We start from the raw sequence: 12816 nt of genomic DNA, 5'->3' as shown, positions 1-12816 counted from the left end.
CGCCACGTTTTCCGACTCCCACCTCTAATCCGCTCCTGTGCTGGAAGGCGAGAGCCTCTCCTTCGCTGACAGAAAGTTTCGCGCTACTTTTTCCTAGACGAAAAGTAGGGAGAGAGTATCAGCTCCTGGGTTATGTGTGACCCCTGTGTCTGCCGCCTGTGGCCGTGGGGTCCCTGGGCAGCGTGGGTCACCCGGCTTTTATTCACTGCTCATACCAGTTCAAAATGCCTAAAATCTTTCGGGCCGAAAGTTTGCAGGAAAGTGTGTGTTCCAGTTATGTCTAGTGAAGAGCTGGATGTGATCAAGGCACGGTTCCTTGCCTGTCTGCCCTTGGCCTGCCAGCCCTGCCCAGGAGGTGCCTTCTGGCGAGGGTCATCGATCACTCCCTCACCCAGCCGGGCTGTGAGCCTCATGACCGTGTCCTCATCCCAGCTTTCGGAGTTATGACTCCAGGCGTGTCTGGGCTATCTGTATTGAACTAGTCTGGGAGCCCTTTGCTGCCCTTCCCCCTTTGTTTGTCTTTGTCTATTGTTTTTTTGGGATGGGAGTTGTGCAGAAGGTGTTTTCTGGGTGCTTCAGTTACTTGTGCTTGAGTTACTGGTTTCCTGTGTTTTTCCTGCACTGGGACTGGGGAGTTGGGAGAAGGCTGCACTCCTCAGTCCTGCTGGCTACACCAGGCTCTCAGGGCTTTTGAACCAGCTAAAGGCTCTGCGGTTGTTTATTTCAGTTCCTGGGTTAGTTTGTAGTTCAGGATTGTGTTGATGAAGGTGAAAGCCCAGCTCATTTTACGCTAGGTGCAGTCTTTGCTCTGTCTTGGGGCACCAAGGCCACATTAAGTGTTTTGTTGTACTTATTTCACCCCTTCTGAATTGAAACATTTTGTTTAAAAGGACATGCTTTGATGTTGACTCACTGTGTTTCATTTACAAAGAAACAGTTTCTAAAACATCACGGAAATGTTTTGACTTTTCTCAGCAGAAACAGACAAAGGTTTAGTAGGCTTTGTTTTTAGAAAGGCTTTGCCCTAACCTTTTCCATAACAAACAATGTGCCTTCAGTCTTTAGGGTTTTTTTCAGCCAGCTCTAATAATAGGCCTCTGCCTCAGAGATTAAAAGTTTACACAAGGTGGCTGGGGGGAGAGCAGTGGGCAGAGATTAGAAATCCCGTGCTCAAATCGATGCTTTAAAATACGAATGTAAATACTTTCCTCACAATGAATTTTCAAGCTTTGAAACATCAGCATTTCTGTGCTGACATGTGTAAGGACAGACATTAACGTGCGGCTTCTTCATAGGGCTTCTGTTGGTCTGATAAAGTTAACTGGCAGATGTAATAGAAAAGTAATTTGTGTTTTTTCAGAAGCATGAATATCTTCCTTCTGCAGCTGTAAGATTGAGAAACTGATCTTGCAAAGGAATCCACATTAGTAGAAATGTTTATGAGCTGGAAATACACTTTAGTGGGACGTCAGCCCTGCCTTTAATTTACATCTGCTGTTACTATTTGATTTCTAAATGACCTTTCTTATGCAGAGAATTAGTTAAGATCACAAAAATACTCAGTGGCCAAACCAGCCTGCTCATCATAGTGGGCAGTGGGTCTGGTCTGGAGCAAGGGCCCACGTGGCCATGGTGTTTCTGTTCAAGGACTTGCTGGGTTCTCTTTTACTGGCGTCTCTCAGCTTTGCTGGACACTAAAGGAAACATGATGAATAAAAGAGGACTGAGTGTCATTTTGTAAGGACAGTGCCTTATGAGGCAGTCACTCAACATAATGATGAATCACAGACTGGTTTGGGTTGAAAGGGACCTTAAAGCTCATCTGGTTCCACTCCCCTTGCCATGGGCAGGGACACCTTCCTGCCCAAACCCTGCACCGAGCCCTGTCCAGCCTGGCCTTGAATGCTTCCAGGGATGGGGCTTCCTGCTGCTGTGCCTTAACTGGACATCACTCCAAATCTGGTGCTGCAGAAGTTCGTTGAATATGACCTTGAGGAATGGGATCTGTTACTGCTCTGGGAATTCACCCGAACTGTTTCACAGCTAATCTGGAATAGCTCCATTCAGTGAGTTTATAGCTTGTGCATTGGTTAAACAGCGTTGCAGCTTTAGAGAAAGTGCAGATGTTTGATAATTACTACTTTTAACTCCATACTATTTTAATCCAGCAAATGAGATTTAAAATAGAGCTACCACAAAATTGTATGCTAGCACCCTCACTGGATGAGCTCCTCTGGAAAGACAAGTGCTGAGAGTGGCCTGCTGTGTCATGAAGCAGAACTGGGTGCAGATGGATTTACTGAGGTGAAGGAGTCACAGGAGGAATGTGGTCACTGCAACTGGAAGTGGGATTGTTCTCCTCGAATGACTGAGACTCCTTATCTGCTAGTCAGGGTGAGAATGGGTGTAACTATGATTTCTGGTGTGCAGGAGGTTAGTCCAGACTCTTCTATTGGCAAATCTGATACTTAAATATGATTCATAATTCCTTGTGACTGATGGATTTAAAGAGCCAGCTATCTTTTCTCTCAATATGATTACATATTTTTGCTTGTTAATCCCAGATGTACTACAGAAAACATCTGTTAGTCCTTTGCTATGTGTTTATAGATGTCTCTGGTGGAATTAGAGGAGTAACCTTTTTTCCCCATGCTTTGTGAAGTGATAGAAATTATTCAATACACAGATCTAAACTAACACAGTTTGCAAAGTGAAATTCTCCCCCAGTCTGACATTCCCTTCTGTTGTAATTTCTCTAATTTACAAGACAGCTACTTATTAATCAGTTAGACTCCCAAGAGCCTCTTCTGAAAGGCTTTAAATTCAGAGATCTATGCCTGTATCCTGGGTTTATGCAAAGCAGTGTGGGCAGCAGGTTGAGGGCAGGGATTCTTCACCTCTACTCAGGTGAGACCCCACCTGCAGAGCTGGCTCCAGCACAGGGAGGACCTGGAGCTGCTGGAGCCAGTCCAGAGGAAGCACCAGGATGATCAAAGGATGGAGCAGCTCTGCTGGGAGGAAAGGTTGGGAGAGCTGGGATTGTTCAGCCTGGAGAAGAGAAGGCTCTGTGGAGACCTTAGAGCCCTTTCCAGTGCCTAAAGGGGCTCCAGGAGAGCTGGAGAGGGACTTGGGACAAGGGCCTGGAATGCCAGGACAAGGGGGAACGGCTTCACACTGACAGAGGGCAGAGTTAGATGGAATAGTGGGAAAAATTCTTGGCTGTGAGGGTGGGCAGGCCCTGGCACATGGTGCCCAGAGCAGCTGTGGCTGCCCCTGGATCCCTGGCAGTGCCCAAGGCCAGGCTGGACGTGGTTTGGGGCAGCCTGGGATAGTGGAAGGTGTCCCTGCCCATGGCAGGGGGTGGAATGAGATGATATTAAAGGTCCCTCCCAACCCAAACCGTTCTCTGATAAACTCAGGGATGGAAAAAGCAAACACGAGGCCAGCTGTAGCTGAAGGAATAACCATTACTAAGGCAGAGAGTAGAGCAGTGCCTGTGAAACCAAGCTGGATGCCAGTTGGTTCTCTGGCAGCTCTGCTTCAGTGCGTGGAATGGCACAAAGGCAGAGGAGTGCTGATGTGTGTCACAGCCCCAGAGTGAGTGGAACGCCTGACAGTGAGGGGCTTGAGAGCAAAGCAGACAGGGAGCTGGCACCGGTGTGGCAGGTAGGGATGCATTGAGCATCATATGAGATGCTCAGCTTGTGGTGTGCTGTTTTTCCCAAAGAACACCCAGTTTCTCAGCAATCAGTGCCCTATTATGGAATAGATCTGCACGTGACTGTATATGCTTCAGAAGAATTTCTGTGTGGAACTGATGTTAGGGAGCAAATGAGTTGTTGTGGAGCAAATGAGGTGTTGGTGCAAGTTAAGGTGGAAGAGGCACCATTGGTGCACTGTGTTCTGGAGTAGCCTTCAATAGCTAGTTCAAGAAAGAGGCTGAAGCTGATGAGCTTAATAGGTGGGTAGGTGCTGAAGGATCAGGAGGAGAAAAAATTATTATTTTTTTTTTACCTGGAGGTTAACTAAAGGAACTGAGGAGAGGGTGTAGGCCCCACAGTTCTATCGTTGCTGTTGTTCAGCAGAAGGTCAAGAGGGCATTTAGGTAAAAACTAAGTTTGTGGCCTTTCATTTAAGTCAGTAAGAGTCAATGCTGTCAGGAACATGTGGCCTTGATGGCTTGTGTGGTTTTCCATGCTCCCCCTTCCACTGCTGTTCCCACTCCCCCAAGGGCTCATTCACTTTATTCTGGGCACTTGCAGAGGTGATATCTATGCAGATCTAAGGCTCTAACAGGGAGATTCTTTTTCTGTATCCTTCTCTGGTTGATAAAACCTGAGCACAGAAGATCCACTTAAATAAATGGTCTGCACAAGGGCTGCACTAGCAATGCAGCTTTACAGAGCCACAAAGGTCAGTTGAATTTTTCATGTAAACAGGGCTGAGCTGTGTGCCTATAAAATGGTGTTTAACCTGCGTAACACTGAGCAGGTCACTATTCATCTTAGCAAAGTGCTCTTGAGATCTCCAGCTGTAGCTGTAGGTGGGTAAATGTTGTTTTTAATTGACTGGAATATTGAATTCAGAGCCAGCGTTGTTGAACAGCAGAGGACAGAGCTCTGGTATGCTCAAGCAAGAAGGTGAAAGTGGGTGTGAGTGCAACTAATCAAGATGTACAAGCTGTCAGTTTTTGCCCTGTTTCTTGCAGGTATGTCCTTGTAATGTATACTTGTAAAACTAATCTCTTTTAGCATGGCTTAAAGACCTAGAGAGTCTCGCTGCTCAGTGCTGAAGAGTTGCTCCTGGTCTTGGATAATTCATGATGGGCTGTGGACATGTGTGCAGGTGACACATCCTGTAATAACTTCACTTACTAACCATACAGTTCATTCCAACCAGTACCTGATGTCCAGATGTTTTGGGGCCTAAGCATCCTGAAACTTCAATTATTTATTCATTTAAAAGGTGAGAAGTTGAACAATGAACTGTAAGTGGCACACAGAGGGCTTGCTGTGTTCTGATTGCCATAGCTGAGAGGTCTGTCCTGTCGTGACCCTCATCATGAGGTTTTGGTTGCACTGGTCCCATCAGCTTTTTATTAGTCTAGTCCTTGTCTGAGGCCCTAAGTTACAAGTCCTTCAGCTGGTCTTGTCTGAGCTGACTGTTACCAGCTACTGAAGGAGGGAATAAAGCAGGAGCTCTGCTTGTTGCACTGTTGAGCAGTATCCTCTGGCTCCTTTGATGCCTTTGTGGAGCGATGGATGCTCTAGGATGGTGTTTGGTGTCTCCTTCTGGTTTTCTGGTTGTAATTATCGACCCCTGCCACTTTTCTTTTTACTGATCCCTAAAATCACTTATCATCATTTACCTTCCTGTCCTCATATCCTCCCCCACCTTTTTCCTGGGTGGTGGCAGCATGTAAAGCCATCCCTAAAAGGGAAAGCAACAGGCAGGCAGTAAAACAAGCAATAAAACCACGAGAGAAGAGCAAACAAGTAGCATTGCTTCCCTGGGGTTCTCTGCCAAGGTCCAGCAGTGTAGGAGCTTCCTGAGGCAGGAGTTGGAGCCTGGACTGTTCTGCACATGTGCCCAGTGCTGGCAGGAGCCCCCGTGGCTGCTGGCTCTGGCAGTCCTGGCTGCAGGTGCAGAGCAGCTCTCCCGTCATCACATTCAGCTGATGACTTCATGGCTTTTAAATTTAGAAGCCTTGTGAGTCAAACAACTTCATACAAGCTACAAGTAAAATGAAAGATATGGAGTATTTTTTGAGTGAAAAGCAGGAATCTGGTTTGGCTCTATGAGAGGCTCTGGAGTGGTTTGAATTTTGGTACAAAGTATGGCTTTGTAGTTCCTGCCACTTCCACTCTTTGGAAGATGTGTTTAACTAGAAACCACCGCCCTTGCAGCTGGAAACTCATTTCCTAAGTAACATTAAACAGGGCATCCTGGAAGAGGAGATGTGGGGAAGGCTTTTTGGACAATGGGCATAGCCTGTGTTTGTTACTTCATGACACTTCCATTGCTGGTGGGGTCCTCAATCACAACCTCCTTACTTTGTATGGGTACAGAGAGGAGTGCAGTATGGTTGTGAGAGTGGGTTTTTTCCGTTTTCTCCTAGCTGGGGGTTAGGGAGAAAAAATAATTATGTAAAATCCAATAAGAGTAGCACAAAAAAAAAAAAAAAAAAGAACTAAGGGGGTGGTTTTGAGAAAAAAAAAAAAAAAAAAAAGAGCTAGAGGGCTGATTTGTAGCAAAACAGAATAATGCAGAATAGTTGTGCAGGGTTCAAAGCTTATAACCTCAAGGAAAAAAAGTTAATTTCTGGTCTTTATGCATCAGTACTTCAGCGTCAGGTGCTCTAAGCTGGTTTACTTAGTTTACAGAATTGGTTAAGACAATTTGAATATGGTTATTTGATTAAGAGAATATTATTGTGGACCTAGGGAAAAGTCAATGGCTGTCAGTGAAAGATGCAGTGTTCAGCAGAACCAGAGGCAAAGTGCTGGTGCAAAGCCAATGGAACAGGATTTTTTAGCTCATCTGGTTTTTGTTCTGTTGGTTTGTGATGTTTCCTGTTTCTGGGGGTGAAAAGAAGGGGTGGAGAGAGAAAAATGTATCTTTAATCAGATGTAGGTTGGTTTCTACTTAGTAAATGGCCGTGTTACTACATTAAAATCTTTTTCTTTTCCGGCAAGACCATCCAAGCAGTGACTCCTGTTTCTCAAACCTGGTTCCTTCATGTTGCTTTTACGGAATGTGAATGTGGGTGGGACAGTGACCTTTTTTTTTTTAACGGAAGTTGCTTTAATTGGTCACCTATGTGTAAAGGCAGTGACTCGAAAGGATTCCTGCCCAGGCAGATAGATCATGGTTAGCTCTGACTCTCATGCACTGTGGTGCACCCTTAGCGAGTTTGTACTTGATAGAAGGGGGGGTTATGGCCGTGCAGGAGCTCTGGGAAGCATCCAAAAATTCATCACACCACTGTGTTTTTATTATTGCTTGCTTTGCTCTTCTGGAGAAGCTGCAAAGTTCTCATCTGTCAGTGCCCTGTATTCCCAGTGTCTGCAGCCTGGAGGAGATGGGCTGGCAGAGCATCCTGCCTTTAGTGCAGGCACTAAAACATGCTTAACTCCTCCAAACCACGCTTGTACATCCCATTCATGCTCGCTCCTTCTTCTGGGGTTTGTTTTTGTGAATTCCCCCCTTCCCCCTTCCAAACTCACGGTGTGTGTTGGTGGAGCTGCAAGTTGAGAGTTGTCTGAGGGCGTGTGGTGATGGTGCAATTCTTCCTGTGAGAGTAACTCATTGTTTAGAGCTGGGAGGTGTTGCTGAAGTTGCCCTGAGCATGGAGTGAAAATCTCGGCCTCATCCCCTGTGGGGTTTGTTACTTTTTTCTTTAAAAAATAACTGCTTTGTAAGTTTTAGCTAAGAGTGACAGTGTTCCTGAATCAAAGTGGAGGACTGCGAAAGGACTTCTGAAGGAGTTTTTGTAGGAAGCTTAGAAAACATTTTCCTTTGAAGAGTCTTCACACTTGTGTTCTCCTTTGCTTCAGTGGGTGCTTCTAGTAGTTTTTGCAAAAAGAGAAAACTGTGGAAAACTTTTTCCATTCTTAAAACACAGAAGTTTTTGTTACGTAGTCCTTAGTTACTGCTGCGCTGAGCATGCAACTGAGACAGAATATGGTATTTAGTCTCTGATAATACAAGGCTGTCCATTTGCTCCATGTTTAAGTAGATTTTCATCAACCCCCTAATTACAGGGAGTCTCATTTTTTTTTTCTAAACACATGTGTCAGCTCCAACAGCTCCAGTATTTGTGCACTTCTGACAGTTTTAAATTGTTAATGAAGGTCTAGGTTTTGAAGATGTGGTCAGCTAAAAGCACTGAAGAGTATTGCATAACAGCATATCAATTTAGGAATGAAAAAGCAGTTTGAGTGGGGTCAGATTCTGGTTATTTCTGACTCTTTAGCATAAACAGCACTTTTTATTACAGGTTGAGTGCTGAGGAAGATCAGAACAAAAATCCCCAGGTTTCCTTTTCCCTTTATTGCCAGCCATCAGTGAGTTTTTGCAAGCTAAGCAAGAATCAATTTTGCAGCCGTGGCAAATTCTTCTGCCAGTTGATAAAGTGGACTAATTTATAACAACCTTTTTCTTATTTAACACAGAGTTGTGGCAAAAATTAACTTGTTAAAAGGTTGCCCCTTCTTGCATTGCTTGTTAACTTAAGGTTGGTAATTGGAACCTGTGCTGGCATAGTTTGGGGTTTGAAGAGCCATGCTCTGAGGCCACAGCCTAGTTATTATATCTGCTCTGACTGTGTGTCCCTAGGGTCTGAAATGTGTGCTGTGGTTCAGAGAGTGCCAGAAAGCTGTTCTTTAATTCTTTCTCAATGATTTTAGGGAAGCTTCACAGAGTTTTCTGCCTCAAGAGTGGAAAGAGACGCTGAGGTTGGAAGGGCTCTTGGTAGTTGAATTCAGATGGTCCAGCAGATGCACAAGACCTGCGTGGGCTCTGACATCCTGTCTCCAGGCTGAGCCCCCTTGCTGTGTTTGAGTGTGAACCTACAGTTTGAGCCTACAGCTTCAATGTGACAGATGTGGCTGAATAAGGGCTGCATTTGGGAGGTTGAAGTTGCCATCACTGCAGGGATAAGCTCATGAGAGATGTTGCTGTTTGTGTAACATGCAGGTGTGGTGTCCTTCTGCATGGCCAGAGCCTCGCAGTGCTGACCCACAGAACAGCTCAATGCAGCAGTTATCAATCTAGTGGTCACTTGTTCTGATTTGGGAAGTTATTGTTCATGGTGGTAGTGCAGGTCTTCAGCATAAAATGCACAAACATCCCCGTGAAGGCAGAAGGGTTTTTATTCATAACAGGAATAGCTTGCTGGTCATGACACATCATCTGGTTTTTTCCAAATACAAAGTTTTCCAGCCAGAATATAAAAATTAATCTTGGTTATATAGAATATTCTCTTTTTTAGAAAAAGCACATGTGTCTTCTAAAGCACTCTTGATACCCTGTCAGTTTTCTTTATGGAGATGGGATCATGCATGAATTTTGGAAACTGAAAACTGCAGAAATAAATTGGAGGCTTGTTGGGACATACCAGGCTATCCATCTGAACAATTCAGTGAGTATAAGCCTGAGTTTGGCTTCTGTATTCTTTCAGGGTGTCATCCATGAACTGGGGCCTTAGTGTGACAAAAATAAGTCACTAATTGCTTGTGCTGCCTGTGATTTGTCTTCCATGCACCTCCTTTCTAGCTCCTTTGAGGTAAACAATTCTGTCAAAAAGGAAACGATCAGAGCTGAACACTTACATAACTGGAGGCAAGAAGCTGCTGTTGGCACCAGCATCTCCCAAGAAAACATCATATTTGCCATTGTGAAATCTCTGCTGAGGTCCCAGGACCAGCACAGTGAAGCTGCTTGTGCAGAGCGTGCCTTCATCCCCTCAGCGACAGCTGGACCTGAGTGGAGGAGTGAAAACCTGTAGTGACAGAGCACGTTCCTGATTCTGACTGAAAATGAGTTGCTCAAATTCTCAGCACTGTGACAATTTGGAAGCTGCTAGGAGATAGCACAGACTGCTTGGGGGAGAGCGAGGCATCTTAATCTGGTGATGTGCCCTGTGCCCACTCCCATGTGATGCTTCGTGGGCTGGGCAGGGCTCTGCTGCCCCGGGGGAAAGGTGAGGGGCTCCCTGGGGCTGCTGGCTCTGCTGGGAGACAACACCTACACTGGAGAGAAAACAGTCAGGAATTTCATGGATTTTTGTAGGGACACTGGATTGAGTTTCATCTCTCAACTCAGTAGCAAGGTCTAAACGAGTGGAGAAGTAGAGAAGCATTTGTTTGTTACTGGCCATGTACGGCTGTCTGATGAGTGTTTCAGGTGCCTCTGTGGGTCTTCTCCACAAAAGCAGCAGAGAAAAACTTATGAAAGCAGATTAAAAGACCTGGAACTGGAATGGCACTTGTGAGAAACAGGCTTATCTGAACCTGAATGTTGTCTTTTTTCTTGGGTAATTACTGCAGTTTGTGGGAGAAAAACCCAAAACAAGAGGTGTAACAAAGTTGAATATACTTAAGTGGCAGGAAATTCCATCAAGGAAAACATGGTCATTGATTTCTACAGAAGTTTGTTTTATTCAGTGAAATTATTTTTCATCTATTTTTCCATTATTTGTATAGATACTGCACTTGAAAGTTTAGTAAAATTGTATTCAGTGGAAACCAAGAGTTTGGGATGAGGTGGGGATGGTCTTACCTTGACACCAAGCTGGACGTGGCCAATGTATCTACTCACACCTCAGATCTTGGGGGCACTCCAAGTTTAATAACGCAGACACAGGCAGTGCATTCCACCTTTGCCACCCAGACCTGGGTCTCGTAAGACAGGTTCAACTCAAACTCATCCTGTACATACAAATATGAGTTTGCCACAACATGACATCTGACTTTGTATTAATATTTCCGACTGTGAAATGCTAACAGTAAGGATTTCTAATGAAGTAGTACCTGTGTGGCATTTATGGTGGGGGACAGGGTTTGGTATCTGAGCAGGTAGAATGTAAGGTTGAAGGCTGTGTTAGAGGAGGATGACTCTCTGTTTTTAGTTCTGTATGCTTGATGTGAAATAAAAGCAGCTTAAATAAAGCCTGCTTAAATCCTCCTTGAAAAGCATCACATATACCAAACATCCTTGACTTGCAGCTATTTGGCTGCCGAGTGCTGCTTTATTTGTGGAACAGGGCAGACAAATTAATTTGGAGACTGTGAAGTGAAAGAATGAAACTTTTTATTTTATGGATACTCCTAGTTATATGAAAACCAGTTTTGAATTGTCAGTGGGGCCATATGAAGCCCCAGCATGTGAGCTGAGTTGTTGAAGTGGGCCTTAAACTTTTTGAAACCAAAACTGTTCAGAGGATTTGCATTAATGGTGTGTTAGATACCCAGTTCCTGAAGATCTTTTCTCTCTTGTCTGCTACCTTCAGCAGGGGTCAAGGATCCCTGCTGGTTGTCAGGTGGGTTGGGTATTTGGGTAACAAGCCAAGCAAAAGGATTCCCTTGGGAACAGGGGATCTGATTAATTTTCTGTCTGAAAGATGAAGCTGGGTCATTGTGTTGTGAATCCCACCATGTTCCATCCCCAGGACCTGGGTGATAGAGTAAGGGCTGTTCTCATTATGTGGTACAGAATATCTAAAGACAGTCTGGAAGCATGGTGGGAGGAGACCAGATTATCATTCAAAATGAGTGAGACTACTTAAAGACATATGAGAGAAAGAAGCTGCAAAAAACTGCGGTGGAGTACCTTTAACTGCTCCTGGGCACATCAGCCCCACAGAATGGGGAACAGCTGAGGAGTAGCAGGAAGGCTGTTCAAATGGAGAATGTCCTCTCAGGTATTAAATGTTCTTGTCCTGTGTTCTGTGTCAGGTATTTTGGATAGCACAGTGCTGGAATTCAGCATGTGGTCTATTGTGCCTGGCCAGGTCAGCTCCTCTCTGTGCCAGTCAGACCGTTACTTGACTGCTGGCTTCCCTGAGAAAAACCAAGAAATCAGTAAGTGCAGCTAAAAGCTTTTAGAAAGCAGCCTGGCAGGAGAGTTAAGTGTGAAGACTGACAGCAGATGTCATGGTAAAGACTTTTCAGGTAGCACAAGGTGGTGGGACTGAAGCACAGGAGATGGGCAGTTGTTTTTTGCTGTGTTACCCCAAGAGATTTACTCTTGCCCAGAGGTGGGGTGGCTGCAGGATGGTTGGTACAGGGCAGGTGGAATGGACTCGCTCAGTAGTGTCTGAGCTACAGCCAGCAGTGCCTTCAGGGCTGTGTGGGAGTGCAGCCTGGAAAAACAGGACCACAAGCACTTAGGCCTTTTTACGATTCATTGGGGTGCAGAGCTCGCTGTTAAAATTGTGCTCCTTCATGGGCTTTTGGAAAAGCCTCGGGTGCCTTCAGGGCACTTCTGCAAAGCAGCTGCAGAGCTGCATTCCTCTGCTTGCCAATATCTAAAAATTATTTGCATGCCTGTATTATGGAAGTAGGTATCTGAAATTATTCCTAAAACCTTGAATTACCAGTTTTTGAAAACACTCAGACTTCAGTTGTGGCTTTTGGAGGGAGCACTGTGTGCACATCACCCTCGGTGTGTTCCTGGCAGGCCAGCTCCTGTACCAGGGTGTGCAAGTGCAGCCCCAGCAGCTCAGACATCCCTCTGCTCATCTTTCTCTCCGAGCAGGACTGGCACCTGCCCTGGGGGACACTTCAGAAGCAGAGCTCATCTCCATGCTGCTCCCTCCCTGTGCAGTCTCAACTCTTCCATCAGGACAGTAACCTGGGAAGGGAAGTTTGAGTTACCAGCTTACTCCGAGACTGAGCTCCCTGCAGTGGCTCACCCCATCAGGCCTGTGCCAGCGTGGGTCTGTTTGGGGCAGGGAGAGGGTAGTAGGGTAGCAACAGTGGTTGTTTGAAGCAGAATGGAGACCTGTCCTTAATTTTTAGCTGTGGATGAGATCTTTCATGTTTGTAGAAAGGAATAGAGAGTTCTCCAGGGATGGCTCTGCTTGCAGATCGTTGGCTGGAACACAGCTCTGAAAGTGGCTTCTTTAAACTCTGTGCTTCCCCTGCCCTCGTGTCCTTGCAGTGCACTAAACCCCAGTAAGATGCTGCATTACTATTGAACCCTCTATTGGTTCAATAATAACCCAAAGGGCTTGCAGTTAACGTGCTGGCTGGTGAGCGTGGTTGAAGATTGGGGCTTCACATGTGTGCGCATCAGATGTGTGGGGAGGACATT

This window comes from Corvus brachyrhynchos, unplaced genomic scaffold (genome assembly GCF_000691975.1).
Source record: "Corvus brachyrhynchos isolate BGI_N302 unplaced genomic scaffold, ASM69197v1 scaffold616, whole genome shotgun sequence".
In the NCBI taxonomy this organism is placed as follows: domain Eukaryota; kingdom Metazoa; phylum Chordata; class Aves; order Passeriformes; family Corvidae; genus Corvus; species Corvus brachyrhynchos.
Note: the sequence above shows the minus strand (reverse complement) of the source record.